The sequence below is a fragment of the Oryctolagus cuniculus genome, chromosome 12 (genome assembly GCF_051225735.1).
Source record: "Oryctolagus cuniculus isolate XC-2025 breed Fujian yellow rabbit chromosome 12, ASM5122573v1, whole genome shotgun sequence".
Lineage (NCBI taxonomy): Eukaryota > Metazoa > Chordata > Mammalia > Lagomorpha > Leporidae > Oryctolagus > Oryctolagus cuniculus.
The window spans coordinates 116863894-116881392 of NC_142878.1; the positions used below are offsets into that span (position 1 = coordinate 116863894).

Below are 17499 nucleotides of genomic sequence, written 5' to 3' on the forward strand. Positions count from 1 at the left end.
GTTTCCTTTTAGGTGCTCTGTTAGTTGTCACAGAATAGGGAGAACATATGGTATTTGTCCCTTTGGGACTGCCTTATTTCACTAAGTATGATTTTTCCAGATTCATCCATTTTGTTGCAAATGACCCATCTTCCATTGATGGATGACTAGGTTGTTAATTCCATATATTAGCTATTGTGAATTGAGGTGCAATAAACATGAGAGTGCAGATAACTCTTTTGATGGCTGATTTCATTTCCCTTGGGTAAATGCTAAGGAATGGGATGGCTGGGTCATATATTCAGGTTTCTGAACTATCTTCAAACTGTCTTCTATAGTGATTTTACCAGTTTGCATTCCCACCAACAGTGGATTAGTGTACCTTTTCCCCCAAATCCTCACCATCATTTATTGTTTGTTTATTTCTGTATGAAAGCCATTCTAAACAGAGTGAGGTGAAGCCTCATTGTGGTTTTGATTTGCACTTCCATGATAGCTAATGATCCTGAACCTTTTTTCATGTGTCTGTTGGTCATTTGGATTTCCTCTTTTGAAAAATGTCTGTTTAAGTCCTTGGCCCATCTCTTAACTGGGTTGATTGTTTTGTTGTTGTGGAGTTTCTTGATCTCTTAGATTCTTGTTATTAATCCTTTATCAGTTGAATAATTTGTGAATAATTTCTCCCATTCTGTTGGTTGCCTCTTCTTTTTCTTGACTGTTTCTTTTTGCCATACAGAAACTTGTCAATTTGAAGTAATCCTGTTTGCTAATTTTGGTTTTGACTGCCTGTGCCTCCAGGGTCTTTTCCAAGAACTCTGCCTGGCCAATGTCTTGCAGGGTTTCCCCAATGTTCTCTAATAATTTGATGAAATCAGATCATAGATTTATATCTTTAATCCATGTTGAGTGGATTTTTGTGTAAGGTGTAGGGTAGGGGTCTTGTCTCATACTTCTGCATGTGGAAATCCAGTTTTCCCAGCAGCATTTGTTGAAGAGGCTGCCCTTCCTCCAGGGATTGGTTAGCTCCTTGGTCAAATATAAGTTTGCTATAATGTTTGGATTGATTTCTGGTGTTTCTAGTCTGTTACACTGATCTGTCCATCTGTTTTTGTACCAGTACCAGGCTGTTTAGATTATAATTGTCTTGTATGATGTCTTAAAGTATGGTATTGTGATGTCTCCAACTTTGTTTTTGTTGTATAAGATTGTTTTAGCTATTCAAAGTCTCCTGTGGATCCATATGAATTTAAGCATCATTTTTTCTAGATCTGAGAAGAGTGACATTGGTATTTTGATTGGTATCACATTGACTTTGTAAATTACTCTCTGAAGAATGGACATTTTGATGTATTGATTCTTCCAATCCATGAACATGGAAAATTTGTCCATTTTTTGTGTCTTCTTTTATTTCTTTATTTAATGTTTTGTAATTTTCATTGTAGAGATCTTTGACATCCTTTGTTAAGTTTATTCCAAGGTATTTGACTTTTTTGTAGCTATTGTGAATGGGATTGATCTTAGAAGTTCTTTCTCAGCCATGGCATTGTCTGTGTATACACAGGCTGTTGGTTTTTGTGTATTGATTTTATATCTTGCTACTTTATCAAACTCTTCTATGAGTTCCAGTAACCTCTTAGTGGATTCTGTTGGGTCCTCTATATATAGAATCATGTCATCTGCAAATAGGGATAGTTTGACATCCTCTTTCCTGAATTGTTTGATTTCTTTTCTTGCCTTATGACTCTGGCTAAAACTTCCAGTACTATATTGAATAGCAATGGTGAGAGTGGGCATCCCTGACTGGTACCGGATCTTAATGGGAGTGCTTCCAACTTTCCCCCATTCAGTATGAGTTGGCCGTGGGTTTGTTATGAATTGCCTTGATTGTGTTGAAGAATGTTCCTCTAAACCCAATTCGCTTAGATTTTTCATCATGAAAGGGTGTTGTATTTTGTCAAATGCTTTCTCTGCATCTAATGAAATAAGCATATGGTTTTTGCTCTTCAATTTGTTGATGTGATGTATCACATTGATTTGCAAATGTTGAACCATCCCTGCATACCAGGAATGAATCACATTTGGTTCAGGTGAATGATCTTTTTGTTGTGTTGTTGGATTCAATTGGCCAGAATTTTGTTGAAAATTTTTGTGTCTATGTTCATCAGGGAAATTGGTCTGTAATTCTCTTTTTCTGTTACATCTTTTTCAGCTTTAACAATTAAGGTGATGCTGGTTTCATAGAAAGAATTTGGGAGGATTCTTTCCCTTTCAATTTATTAAAAAATTTCAGAAGAATTGGTTAGTTCTTTAAGTATTTGGTAGAATTCAGCAGTGAATCTATCCAGTCCAGGGCTTTTCTTTGTTGTGAGGGTCTTCATTACTAATTCAATTTCTGTCTTTGTTATGTGTCTGTTTAGGTTTTCTACATCTTCATGGCTCAATTTAAGTATGTTGTAAGTGTCCAAGAATTTATCTATTTCTTCTAGGATAAGATGAGTAAAAATAGAGGCATACTTGTGTGCCTCACAGTAGAAAATAAAGAAATTACATGTTTACATGTCTTTATATTTAAAAATGCAGTCAGAATGACAATACTTATTGCACATCTTGGAGTACCAATGGTATTTATTTATTTATTTATTTATTTATTTATCTATTTTGACAGGCAGAGTGGACAGTGAAAGAGAGAGAGAGACAGAGAGAAAGGTCTTCCTTTGCCATTGGTTCACCCTCCAATGTCGGCCGAAGCTGGCACGCTGCAGCCGGCGCACCGTGCTCATCCAATGGCAGGAGCCAGGTACTTATCCTGGTCTCCCATGGGGTGCAGGGCCCAAGGACTTGGGCCATCCCTCACTGCACTCCCTGGCCACAGCAGAGAGCTGGCCTGGAAGAGGGGCAACTGGGACAGAATCCAGTGCCCCAACTGAGACTAGAACCCAGTGTACCAGCACTGCAAGGCGGAGGCAATGGTGTTTTTATATTTTTCATATACAAAATAATCATATGATATTCAGCTTTAAAATACTAGTATGCTTGTGAGAAAGTTAGAATTGGAGTCATTATAGAAGATAACCAATTTTAAAATTAAAATATTTTAATTCTAAAATAATTTTAATTAAAATAAAGATGAGGGAAGAGGGGCAGATGACATCAGGTAATAGTTATGAAAATCTAGTTATATAGGAATAATCAGTTCTTAGCTTTCCCAGTACAGCAAAGAAACTATAGATCACAATATTGCATTATATACTATATGAACAATTAGAGGGGAGGAGCTGATGAGCTTAGAAAAAAACTATAAGGAAATGGAAACACTAATTACTTGATTGATCTACTTATACATGTTTTGAAATATTGGATTATACTCCCTAAGTTTTACAAGTACCACATGTTGATACAAAAGATGAAATAGTTGTTTTCTGGGAAAAAAAAATGCTTTATAGAAATGATGTATATGTGGGGCCAGTGCTGTGATGTAGTGGGTAAAGCTGCTGTCTGCAGTGCTGGCATCCCATTTGGGCACTGGTTTGAGTCCTGGCTGCTCCATTTCCAATCCAGCTCTCTGCTATGGCCTGGGAAAGCAGTAGAAGATGGTCCAAGTCTTTGGGCCCCTGTGCCCATGTGGGAGACCTGAAAGAAGCTTCTGGCTCCTGGTTTCAGATAAGCACAGTTCCGGCCATTGTGGCCAATTGGGAGTGAACCAGTGGATGGAAGACCTCTCTCTCTCTCTGCCTCTCCATCTCTCTCTGAGTAACTCTTTCAAATAAAGAAATAAATCTTTAAAATAAAAGAAAATTGAGAGTCACCAATTAAACAAAAACTTTAAAAAAATGGATGTATAAGTAATGAATATTTATAACATTTATTATTTTTATGTACTTATGTATACTATGCATAGTTTTGGAAGAAATGCATGACATTTATATGTACAAGAGTGCATGTATGTGAACACAAGCATCATTTTTACTGTAAGAGTTTAACACTAAGAGATTACCTGTCACTTCAGGATGAAATAAAATGTCTTCCCTGTACCTCTTTAAGAGAAAAACTTACACTATATTGACAATATTTTAAATTGTTTAGGGGTGGGGTGGCATGGTGGTGCACTACGTTAATCCTCTGCCTACAGCACCAGCACCCCATATGGGCACCAAGTTCTAGTCCTGGTTGCTCCTCTTCCAGTCCAGCTCTCTGCTGTGGCCCAGGAAGGCAGTGGAGGATGGCCCAAGTGCTTGGGCCCCTGCACCCACATGAAATCAGGAAGAAGGACCTAGCTCCTGGCTTTGGATTGGCATAGCTCTGGCCATGGAGGCCATTTGGTGAGTGAACCATTGGAAGGAAAAGCTTTCTCTCTCTCCCTGTCTGTAACTCTACCTGTCAAATAAATAAATAAATAAATAATCTTTAAAAAAATTGTTTAGGGGCATTTATTTTCATTTTATCAAAAATGTTCAAAATATTTGCTGACATTCATTTTCTATGAAATTATTTTTGAAACTAATGAAAGTATCCATTGAAATGCTTTTAACACATTGACTATCATATTAATGTCTGTTGTTAAGGTAAATGAATTTACTATAAATTCAAGAATAACACTTCTTTTGTCATCTTTGTTTAAATGAAAAATGGTCTTAGAGAATACCAGGGGCTGACTTTTTAAGAAATAATTTTTACTTATTTATTTATACTTGGATTTTTAATGTTAGATCATTAAAATGTAGAAATAAATTTAATGTTGAGTCTAACATATTGACTTTTCATAAGATTTATAGGTTTTTCTTTGGTTATTTAAGTTTTTCTCTTTTGGACTGTCAGATTGATATGGGTGGGGTTATGTTAATTTTGTTCACCAGTATGTAACTTTAGTACTTACCATAACATCTGATGCAAATATAATGTTTGGTAATTTTAAACCTGCAAATGTCTTACATTGCACTTAATTAGTGGTTGGGTCACTCATGAATATTAACATTTTAAATCATGATTTTACATGTAAAATGGCTTAATATGTTTTACATGTTAGATTTTCCATTAAGCTGTTTATTTTAAAATACTGTCCCTCTGCTGAAAATATTTGTGCTGCTAGAGCCACCGATCCAATTAGAAAAAAAAATTTTCATTAACATTTTCTACTTTCTAATGTTCTTTATCAAAGAAAATCATTCAAGAACTTGAACTTCATGGCTCCTACATGGGCATATCAGTAACGGGAGACCAATCACACTATGCAAAGTAAACATAGATTAAAACATTTCATCTAAACCACTAGTTTCCAAGCAATGATGTTTGAAGACTTTGATAGTTCCTCAGGAACTGCATGCAGTGCAGGTGTGGTGAGGTTAAGCTATTACGGTTCTGAGAGCTCTCTTTGTTTGAATCAGTTGATATTATCTGCACGATCAATGAGAACTGGACATTGGGTTTTATTTTATACAAGCGTTTGGAGAAAATGAGCTTGAAGAAAAATGTTTGACAAACAGTGAAATAAGGATGTAAATCAAAAAATAGATCTTATAACTACTGACATTTTAATTACATTTTGTTTTGTCTAAAAGAGTCTAGAGTTTAGTATCTGTAGGATATGTCATACTGGAAGAAACAGGGAAAACATCTTCATTTAGCCAACCAATTTAAAACATGTTCTTTTCTTACAGCACTGACTCATCTAATGACTGAGGAATGTTCCCTTTTGAAAAATGATAAAGAAGTAATGTGGGGCCATGAATCCATCTTGCAGCCATTCCTGGCACATATCACGTGGCCCCCATGGCTGGAGGGGGTGTGGCATATCCCTCATGATGCCAGAGGCACTCCTTCTGGTAGAGCTGGATGGAGCTGCTGACTAACTGCTCATACTTCTTACTCAACCAGAAGATAGCATTTCTTCCCTAGAAACACCATTGTCTTTGGTGCCCTCTGACTTACAGAAGACTCCCTGAATGTGATGTAGTGCTTGAAGATCTCATGTGCCCAATTTGTTGCAATCTGTTTGATGATCCTCAAGTTTTGCCTTGCTCACATAACTTCTGCCAAAAGCGCCTGAAAGGTCTCATAGAGGGAACTGTGCAGAATTTATTGTGGAGACTATCATCATTCAAGTGTCCCTCCTGCCATAAGAAAATGTCAGCTACTGGAGTTAGCAGGTTGCAGGTTAATTATTCCCTGATGGGTATTGTGGAAAAGTAGAACAAGATCAAGATTTCTCCCAAGATGCCCGTGTACAAAGGACTCTTGGGGCAGTCCCTCATTGTTTTCTGCCTGACTGATATGCAGCTGATTTGTGGGATCTGTGCTATTCCTGCTGACCACACCAAGTATGTCTTCTGATCTATTGAAGATGCCTATGCTCAGGAAAGGAATGCCTTTGATTTCCTCTTCCAGAGCTTTGAGACAACGTGTAGGGGAGATGCTCTTTCTCACTTGGATACCTGGAAACTAGCAAGAGAAAATACTCAACAGTTACTGACTAAAGATTAAGATGAAATTAAGAAAAAAAAGATAAAATTAAGAAATTTTTTGAGAAGTTGAAACAAACATTGGATCAAAAGAATAATGAAGGATAATGAAATCCTATCTGACTTTGAGATCATGAAATTTGCAGTTCTGCAAGCTTATGACCCAGCGGTTAACCAACTCAACACCACCTTACAGGAACAATGATTGGCCTTTAACATGGCTGAGGCTTTCAAAGACTTGGCAGAACCCATGATGTTTCTGCAACATATGTAGGCATTCTGGGAGAAAATCAAGGTCATCAAGGAAATCCCTTTACCTGCCTCTTAATTTTCCCAGAAGCACTTTGATGAAGAACATTGACCAGTTAGTGTGAGAACATCAAATTAGTAGATGTGGATACTTTCTTTGCTTCAGGGCACTGTCACATTCATTAGCAAGATTCCCTGGCACTTTTATCAGTTATTTGTAGTAGTCTTTCTGCTTGACTTTCTCATTTTCTTCAGTCCCACTGCATCCCTAAAGTGATCTTTATTTGATGAATATGCAGGCAATTCACTGTCAGCCTATGTTCTTTGGGTGGGTGCACCTTATTGGCTGTGGTCTCACCAATCCTTATCCACACTAACACAGAAGGCCTGTATAGCAATCCTGACAGCCAGAGCAAGTACAACGGCGTACTGAACTCCTGGAGAAAGATCGATCTGTAAGGGCAGTTCATGACATCAAAGCCACAGATGTCAGGTTAGATAAATAAGATTTAATGCAGAGGTACATTTTGATGGCTGAGTTGTTACAAGACTTTATTTGGAAGGACAAGATTTTTGACTAAGTGATATATGAAATTGAAGATATGAAACACTAGAACTAGAGACCTATGCACTTAAACTTAGAAAAAATATCATTGATGCCTTAGGAACTGAAGTCCATAGACTTGAGAGTGAACAAAAAAAAAAAAAGAAATCCTGAAGTTCCATGTGTAAATCTGCAGATATTATAAAATGATACAATGAATCACTTCGGAAGCATGTTTGCCCAGCCACTCTGAAAAGCCATTTCCTACACTTTCATGCTGATTACAGAGCCATTCAGGAGACATTGTTTCTAAGAAGAAGAAAATATTCTGTGTGAAGAGCAATTGAAGATCCACAGAACCAGAACAACTTCTTAAATTCTATGAGACAATACAAGTTGGATTAATCTGAAAATCCCATTTTTGTGATTCAGTATGGAACATTTTGGTATTTGAATTGCTTATAGTTTCTCATTTTAGCCTATCAATGTGTGTTGTACCTTGAAATAATAATTCTTCTCTTTACATTGGTAAAACTAAGTGGCATCCCCAGGATTATGACTTTCAGTTTTGTTTCCACTGAAGTTTTCATTTCATCCAAATCTGCCCATCTGAATATGTTGGCTATATCTCAGTATGTGATTTTTAAACAGTCCCTGTTTCAGAGTCGATCTTTCCTCATAAAATGTGTAAATTGTTACTACATACCTTGTGACTTTGACTTGAGTCCTAACAGAAGCACTATCCTAACCTAGTTATCCACATTGTTCATTCCAGAAATGATTTAGTTGCTGAACTGCATGAAGGTGTTTTAGGACACTCTTTTAGTCCATAGTTGTTGTACCTTTGTAAAATGTCTTCTTTATCTTTGTTAATATTTCATTTAATTTTCCTTCTTTTATAATCCTACCTTGACTTTTACATTGTTGTAGTAACATTCTACTGAAGGGAAAAGTTTTCCTCATCAGCTGGATGTATTAATAATTCCCAAACTATGGTTCCTAATCAAAAAACAAGAAGGCAGGAGCAATACTTCCATAACAAGAACTTCTATTTCACTTTTCTCAAATGGTCACAGCCCAAGAACCATGACTCCCAAGAATAGAGTATCTTTTCTGATGAAAGAATAGAATGATTACATTCTTTTACCTAATAATTTCATTTTTAGGAATTTATTCTAAGGAAATAAAAGGAATAGACCACAAAGACATAATGGGCACATAATGTTCCTCTCAGTGTTTCTTAAAATAGTAACCCATCAACAAATAAGCAGGAAAACAATAGGGGGAAAATTCAAATATCTATCAGAAAAGAATATATAAGTCATTGTTGGAGCACCCAACAGGATTAGTCTACACATTGTCAACAAGAGAAGTGATCTCTTAAAGTCACCCGAGACAAAGAAAGATCTCCATCCTTAAAATCCACTAATAGAGTCTCATTTATGTTTCTTATTTATTTATTGGAAAAAATAGATTTCAATTAAAAATAAAATATATACAACATACATTCATTTACTATGAACAATGCGTGTGTGTTTTTTTTTTTTTTTTATTTGACAGGTAGAGTTATAGACAGTGAGAGAGAGAGAGACAGAGAGAAAGGTCTTCCTTCTGTTGGTTCACTCCCCAAATGGCCACTACGGCCGGTGCTGCATCAGCCCAAAGCCAGGAGCCAGGTGCTCTTCCCAGTCTTCCATGAAGGTGCAGGAGCCCAAGCACTTGGGCCATCCTCCACTGCCCTCCCAGGCCACAGCAGAGAGCTGGACTGGAAGAGGAGCAACCAAGACTAGAACCCGGTGTCCATACGGGATGCCGGCACTGCAGGCAGAGGATTAGCCAAGTGAGCCACAGCGCTGGCCCCAACAATGTGTATTTTAAAAAATAAGATGGGAATGGGATTCAAAGGTAAGTTTATTTTGGTGCATTAAAATTTGAAATTCATGAATCTGGGTGATTTTTAAAAACTTATTGAAAATGTCCATTATAAAAATCTATATGATATAAGAGTTTTTGAATCAAAATAATCTCTCAATGCATTTTACATGAATTCCTTGAATGGCCATTGTACATATTGTTTTGGAATTTATACACATTGTAAAATGGTTTAATAAAGTGAATTACCATATACATCATAATGCATATTTTTAAAAGTTAAAATTCTTTAAATTTTTCTCAAAAATTTTGGAGAAAACATTTTGAAGTGTAGTCACCATGTTTCACTTTTTTCTTCATCTTCCAAATCTTTCCTCTTTTATCCATTAATTATACATCTATATTTCCCCCCTCATTAAAATCTTTAAATTTGCTTTTCACTTCTGCAGCTTAGATGCTCTTTTCCTAGCTTCTGCACTGAAAGTTACTCCCCATTGTTATGTTTTAAGATCACGTATTATCCATTAGTGAGGACTTTCAAACTCTTCTGGCTAAAGCAACCCTTGTCCTCTCCTCTGGGACCTATCACATTATTTTATTTTTTATCCAGAGCACTTCAAATATTTAAACTATTTTACACAAAGCTATAATTTATACCACTTTCTTCAAATATGCTCTATGAGGGCAGAATTTTGACATTCAGGCCACTCCAGAATGTCAAATTAATTAATAGAAAAATCAGGTATGTGAATCTCACTAGCATCAACACAAGTTGGTAATTAGCCAGTAACACCATAAAGAAAAAAAACTGACAATCAGAGCAGTTCTGGTTGCTATGAAAGATTGATTTAGAAACAACAACTCAGATGTAGCCAGTAGTATATATAGAAATGTCTAACATGGGCTGTTTGGGAAATTTCATCTGCTTCTCTAAAAGAAATCAAGATGTGATATATTTTAAGGGACCATAGCCCTTTTGCAGACATGGAAAGGGTAGCTGATGGGCTGTGATTACCTGGGCACACAAGTGTAAAAAGTGGGTCTCTAATGGCTGAAGCACTAATTTACCAGTCAGTACATGTGGGTTTCAGAACTGGAGCCTGTGATGGAAACAGGTTGGGAACACATGAAGGAATAAAGAGGATGCAGTAAACCAGTGCTTAGAGATTGTTTATAACCTTAAATGCTTATGTTAGAATAAAACTGAAAATCAATCATTACAGCTCCCTTGTTAATTATAAACAAAAAATATCAGAGTATTGAAGAAAAAGAAGAAAAAAGGGAACAGCAGACATGTATGAAATGCTATACAATGTACCACAAATAAACAAGGACACAATGACTTTTTTTTAAGAAAAATGTTAACAAAGTTAACCATTAGGAAAAAACAATTAAGGAACAAATGGGGAAGGTAACACAAATAACCAGTTTAGGAATTAAAACAGTATCATTCTTTTGTAGAGATTATAGTTTTGACCAAGATACTAGAGAAAGATATGAAATTCCTAGGAGTAAAATTTGACTACAGAGATCAATATCCACCCTATTTTGAAAATCAGGTTTCCAAAACACAAATATAACATAAAATAGAAAAACTCCTATATAACGCAAGTAAGTTGAATCACATTTTGAAAACTCCAAACGGTCAACCCAGAAAGTCACACAATGACAATTTCAGGTCCAGAATTAGAGAATACTTCAAAATTTTACCGAAGAAAAAACAAATTTACATTTCAAAGACCTACCCAAAGTGAAAATAAGCAAAGCCTATTTTTTAGTTTCTTTTGGAAAACCACCATTACAGTGAGGATGGTGCAAGCAGGCCAAGACTTGAAATTAAAAAAGGGGGCTGGCGCTGTGGCACAGCAGGTTAAAACCCTGGCCTGAAGTGCCAGCGTCCCATATGGATGCCGGTTCTAGTCTTGGCTGCTCCTCTTCCAATCTTGCTCTCTGCTATGGCCTGGGAAAAGCAGTAGAAGATGGCCCAAGTCCTTGGGCCTTTGCGCCCATGTGGGAGACCCAGAAGAAGATCCTGGCTCCTGGCTTTGGATCAGTGCAGCTCTGGCTGTTGCAGCCATCTGGGGAGTGAACCAGTGGGTGGAAGACCTCTCTCTCTCTGTCTCTACCTCTCTCGGTAACTCTGTCTTTCAAATACATAAAATAAATCTTAAAAAAAAGAAATTAAAAAAATAAATTTTTGGATCAAGACTTGAAATAAAAATTAAGTTTTTAAAAGCATCTCTTTTCGGCCGGCGCTGCAGCTCACTAAGCTAATCCTCCGCCTTGCGGCACCAGCACACCGGGTTCTAGTCCCGGTTGGGGCGCCGGATTCTGTCCCGGTTGCCCCTCTTCCAGGCCAGCTCTCTGCTGTGGCCAGGGAGTGCAGTGGAGGATGGCCCAAGTGCTTGGGCCCTGCACCTGCATGGGAGACCAGGAGAAGCACCTGGCTCCTGCCATCGGATCAGCGCGGTGCGCCGGCCGCAGCGCACCAGCCGCCGCGGCCATTGGAGGGTGAACCAACGGCAAAGGAAGACCTTTCTCTCTCTCTCTCTCTCTCTCACTGTCCACTCTGCCTGCCAAAAAAAAAAAAAAAAAAGCATCTCTTTCATAAACAGAGCTACAAATATCCTCAGAAAAGTATTAATGTAATAAATGAAATCATCTAAGAAAATATATCAATAGGAAGCAGGGACATAATAAAAAATGCAAGGGTGGTTAACATTCCCAGACAGGCCTTCCAGGCAGGTACAAATCGCAAGAAGAAAATCCCATGGTCATTTAGATTTCGTGTTGGAAAGCATTTAGTGAAGTTCAGCAGCTAGGAAAGAGAAAACTGCTAGCAGAGCAACAACAAAAAAGCCAGCGACTTCTTTACTGTGCCTGAGAGTGAAATGAACCTACAGCAAATGACGCAAATAATAAGGGCTCATTGAAAGCTTTTTTCCTTACAGTAAACCTAGGCCATGATTCCTGCACTCTCTCTCAGACTTTCTACTACAGGTGTAATAAAGGAAATAAAACAGCAAAAAGTAATTACATGGTATAAAGATCAATTTCTAAGTCATAAAATGTGAATATACTGGGTGATGCTTATATACGGAGATAATCCATAAAAATCTAAAAACTGATAAATGAGATTACTGGAAGAATTATACATACGTATGTGTGTGTGTGTGTTCTAATTACTAAGTACTAGCAGGAAACAGAAAACAATAAAGGACAGGCAGACTAAAAAAAAAAACAAGTGAAATTGGAGGATTCAATTTTGTGATATCCTTAAATATTCTTTAAATCAATACTTAAAAAACCACAGATGATTCAACAGAAAAAGTATCACATAGATGATGAAAAAGAAAGACTCTGAAGCCAATAAACAGCCATTAAATGGTAACCGACCTGAGTTAGTTTACTGCAAGCTCCAAGTAGGAGCCTCTCAGGAAGATGCAGGTGGGAGCCCAGCAGTGAGCAGGACCAGAGAGGAGATCCCACCTCTCGCTGCAGGGAGGGTGGTGCGCAAGAGGACGAAGTTTCAGAAATGAACCCAAGACTCCTTCTTGCTTCTGCCTCCAGCAAGACCTGGAGTTATGCAGCACACTGATTGGCTGCATCTTTTATGACGTGTGCATCCTCACAGCTAGGCAAGCTGTCCAATCAGGTGTGGTAGCATAAGTGCTACGTAATCCCACGGAATCTTGACATCATAGTAGTCAACCAGTTCCGTGGTGGAGAGGCCCAAGGAGGGGGCTCCAACACTCAGAACTCTGAATGTAGCCCACGTCCATTGTTCTCGTACCTTCTTCCATCGCAGGAAGCTGCTCACCTAGGACCTCGGGACATGGTGCGTGGGGCTGAGCTTGAGGAGAGGGGAAGGCAGGGTGGGGAAGTTGTCAGAAAAGGCTGGCAGGATGTGGGCTTCCCAGAAGTTGTCGCTGGAGCCTGTAGGCCCCCTCTCATTGCTGATACGACCCTCCACTCAGCCCCTTCTGGTCTGCAGTACGGGGGCTGGACTGGCACCCGGGACCCCGGCGTCCTGTTCCTTTCCTGCTCACAGTCCAGGGGCCATCCCTGGGCAGCTGTTGGTGGCATCCCCTTGTCTTCCCCGATTGTGCAGTGGGGACAGGATGGTCATTATGGAGCATATGGGTTGTGTGCTGGGTTCCTGCAGCGAAGAGCTGTCACTTATTGGATCCTCAGTTCCTCTTCTCCCCGGGGTGACAGCATTCCCCAAGTTTTCTGAATAGTTCAGAAGCTGAGTCTCAGCTCATGGCCCTTGACTTCTTAGCGTAGCTCTTTCTGGGAGTCTGACCACGTTTTCTGTTGGTAACAACAGCGTCACAGACCAGGTAAGTTAATGAAACAGTTTTATTTTGATCAGGGCTTTGGTAGAGGTTTTAGGGGGGACAAGACGACACTGTATTTTGGTCTTGGATGTCATCTGAGCCTTTACATATTCCCTGAACTTTCAAATAAGAAATTTTAGCTAGTCACATTTATCAATGTTTTTAAAACTGTTTCTGTTCCATGAAAACCTTCCCAACCCCAAAGATATAAACCTTTTTTTTTTGAGTTTTAATTTTGATGTAGGGTGATTGTTTTCAAAGTTATTGGAGTATAATTGACAAACAAAATTTGTAGATATTCAAGGCCTGCACCTTGAAGTTTTGATATGTGAAGAGACTTTTTAAAAATTTATGGAAATTTCACTGTTTAATCCTGTTTTTCCAAACCTTTTGGAGTTCCCTTGTACATATACATTCTGAAATGATTAGGAAAATCAAACTAATATATCCATCACCTTACATAGTTTTTAAAAGAAAACCTAGTGCCTTAACAAGTTGTGAATATCTAATCATATATTCATAACATTTCTGAGCTGTACATTTTCTCCTAACTGTAAATGTGTGTCATTCAACTAACATCTTCCATTTCCTTCACTCTCAGCACGTAGTAAGCACTATTCTCTTCTGTGCTTAAGTCTGACTTTCTGAGATTCCATAAATAAGGGAGATTGTGTGGTATTTATCTTTCTGTGACATTTCAATCAGCCCAATGGTATATTCAAACTTTTCAATCCAGATTGTGACAAAATGTCAGAATTTCCTTGTTAAGGTTGAATGTGACTCCATTGTGTGTGTCTGGCATTTTCTCTACTCATCTGTTGATAGACAATGTTTATTTATATATCTTATTCGTGTGAATAATGCTCACATGAACATGGTTGTGCAGTTGTATCTTTGAGATAGTAATTTTATTTCTTTAGATGCACATCCAATAGTGGGAATGCTTTATCATTTGTTAGCTCCATTTTTAATTTTATTTGAGACACCTCCATAGTGTTCTCCATAGTGGATGTACTAATTTACATTTCTATAAACAATTTATATGTTCCCCTTTCTCCAATGCTGGTTCAATATTTATGTTTTTTTACTTTTTTATAATAGCTATTTTTACATACGTGTGATCATAACCATTGTGGTCTTGAGCGCAGTGCTGAGACCCTTTTAAATGCCTGTTGGCTGCTTATGGAAAAACTGATCCGATCCTTTGTCCATTTTTTATTACAATATTTCCTTTTGAATTGTGTCTATTCTTTATATTAATCCTTTAATCAGCTATGATTTGCCAGTATTTTCTCTCATTCCTTGCTTTCACTTTTCAGCTTTTCCTTTAGTATGTAGAACTTGATTTTTTTGCAGTCCTACTTCCTTATTTTTGCTTTTGTCACCTGTACATTTGGAGTCATACCTAAATCATTATAAAAGTCTGGCAAAGCCACAGTTTTAGATGTTGGTGATTTGAATCAGTGGATGAGAATGTCCTCTCTTTCTCTCTCCTTCTCCCTCTCCCCCTCTCTCTCTCTGTTTCTCTGTGTGTCTCTTTTTCTTTGAAACTAATTAATTGAGAAATTCTTTAAAAACTTCATGGAGTAATTGGTACCAAATCAGAGCTAGATGATAGTGAGTTCCTTGTGTTACATAGCATTGTGGGTGACTATAGTCCACTGTAAGCTATCCCATATTTTAGGAACAAATAGAGGAAAGGTGCTCCAAGGCCCTGAAGTATAATGGCAGAGAAGGGAAAATGTTGTTTACTCCAATCTATTCAGTACACATTGTATGCATGAATTAAAATCTCTCACTGCAGTCCATAGGTATGCATAATTATTGTCAACAAAAGAAACTCAAAACATCGTTCTTGGTGTGTAACATTAAGGGGTGTTAAAATACTTAAATTAGTATCACAACTAAAATTCTGATCTTTGGAAGCAGTTTATTCATACAAACATAATCTAGAAATATGTGAATTGGCATTTTTTAAAGATTGATTTTATTTATTTGATAGAGTTACAGAGAGAGGTAGAGACAGAGAGAGAGAGGTCTTCCATCTGCTGGTTCACTCCTCAAATGTTCACAATGGACTGAGCTGAGCCTATCCAAAGCCAGGATCTTCTTCTGGGTCTTCCACATGAGTGCAGGGGCCCAAGGACTTGGACCATCTTCTACTGCTTTCCCAGGCCATAGCAGAGAGCCGGATCAGGAGAGGAGCAGCAGGACTAGAACTGGTGCCCATATGGGATGCCGGCATTCAGGCCAGGGCTTTGACCCACTGTGCCACAGCACCAGCCCCATGAATTGGCATATTGTCATTCTAAGTGGAGTGATTAGGAGGCAGTATTTTACCTTACAATGGTAATTAGTACAACTTTTTAATTGTTTCATATAAGGAAAATGAAGTATTTCTTTAAGAGTATATGGAATTAGGGGTGGAGCCAAGATGGCAGAATAGTGAGGATGCGCACTGATAATCTGGGAAAAGATAGGTTGACAAAAGAGGAATTACAGTAATCACAGGGAAAGGCTTGGGGGAAAAATGCAGAGGAAACACTTCTGGATCTAGTGGATGTGACACAGACGACCAGCGGGGAGAGCAGGGACGCCCACAGCTCTGAGTCCACACATCAGCGCTGGAATGGGAGGTGAACTCAGTAACCTGAGACATTGGTGGGGAAACGGTGGACAGAGTCTAGAGGGAAGCAGGCTTGAGGAGGGAAAGTTCATCAGACTGACTACAGGAGAGAAGGAAGAAAAAAAAGTCGGGAGGTACTGGTATGGGCAAGTTTCTCTCTCCACTGACCTTGCAAAGGTGAGCAAGAGACAAAGAGCAGGTGCCATTCTGGATATACATAACAAAAGGGTAGAGCTAATGAACTGAGGTGCTACAATTCAGTGGCCTAGGCAACCCAGTGGGAGTCTCCAGGAGAAACTGAGCCCACACAGATTCTTTGGGCAGAAGCCAGAGATTGGAAGCTAAATACCATCAATTCTGCTCAGCTGTGTGGTATTACTTACCTCCTGATAAAAAAAAATTATGGTGACTTGATCAGCCCTCACTCTGACTGCTGATGAGCAACTTGATATGTTATCCCTCTTAGTATTTTGTTTGTTTGTTCTCCTTAATGCTTTTGGTTGAATACTATAATCAATACACAATTATTCTTAAGTGCTGAAACTTAACTGAAAAATGATCACTGTTAAATATAAAAGTGGGAATAAGAGAGGGAAGAGATGTGCAATTCGGGACATGCTCAACCTGACTTACCTCAAATGGTAGAGTTATAAACATAAGAGGGGATTCCAATTCAATCCCATCAAGGTGGCATGTATCAATGCCATCTCACTAGTCCCAGTGATCAATTTCTGTTCACAATTGATCATAATGATAGGACTAAGAACCAAAGGGATCACATAAACAAGAATAGTGTCTGCAAATACTAGCTGATAGAATAAAAAAGGGAGAGAATGATCCAACATGGGAAGTGAGATACACAGCAGACCCATAGAATGGCAAATGTCCTAACAGCACTCTGGCCTCAGAATCAGCCCTTAAGGCATTTGGATCCAGCAGAAAAGCCCATGAGAGTATTTCAGGCATGGAAAGCCAAGACACTCTAGGGAAAAAAAAAAAAAAAAACCTAAATGAAAGATCTCCACGAGTGAAATCCCAGTGGAAAGAACGGGTCATCAAAGAAGGAGGTACCTTTCTCTGAAGGGAGGAGAGAACTTCCACTTTGACCATGGCCTTATCTAAAAATTATCAGAGTCAGTGAACTCAGGGGACTTCCATAGCCTTGGCAGCTCATGACAAGAGCCTAGGGTGATTACCAATGCCATAAACAAGAGTGTCAATTTGTTAAGTCAACAACAGGAGTCACTGTGCACTTACTCCTCATGTAGGATCTTTGTCCTAGTGTGCTGTACATTGAGATTTAATGCTATAACTAGTACTCAAACAGTATTTTTCACTTTATGTTTCTGTGTGGGAGCAAACTGTTGAAATCTTTACTTAATGTATGCTAAACTGATCTGCGTATGAAGAGAATCGAAAATGAATCTTGACGTG

The 17499-nt window shown here is 38.3% G+C and overlaps 1 pseudogene; it reads left to right on the plus strand.

Moving 5' to 3' along the window:
* The first annotated feature begins 5261 nt into the window (after positions 1 to 5261).
* On the plus strand, positions 5262 to 8647 carry LOC127485956 (E3 ubiquitin-protein ligase TRIM13-like; annotated as a pseudogene).
* Positions 8648 to 17499: the final 8852 nt, after the last annotated feature.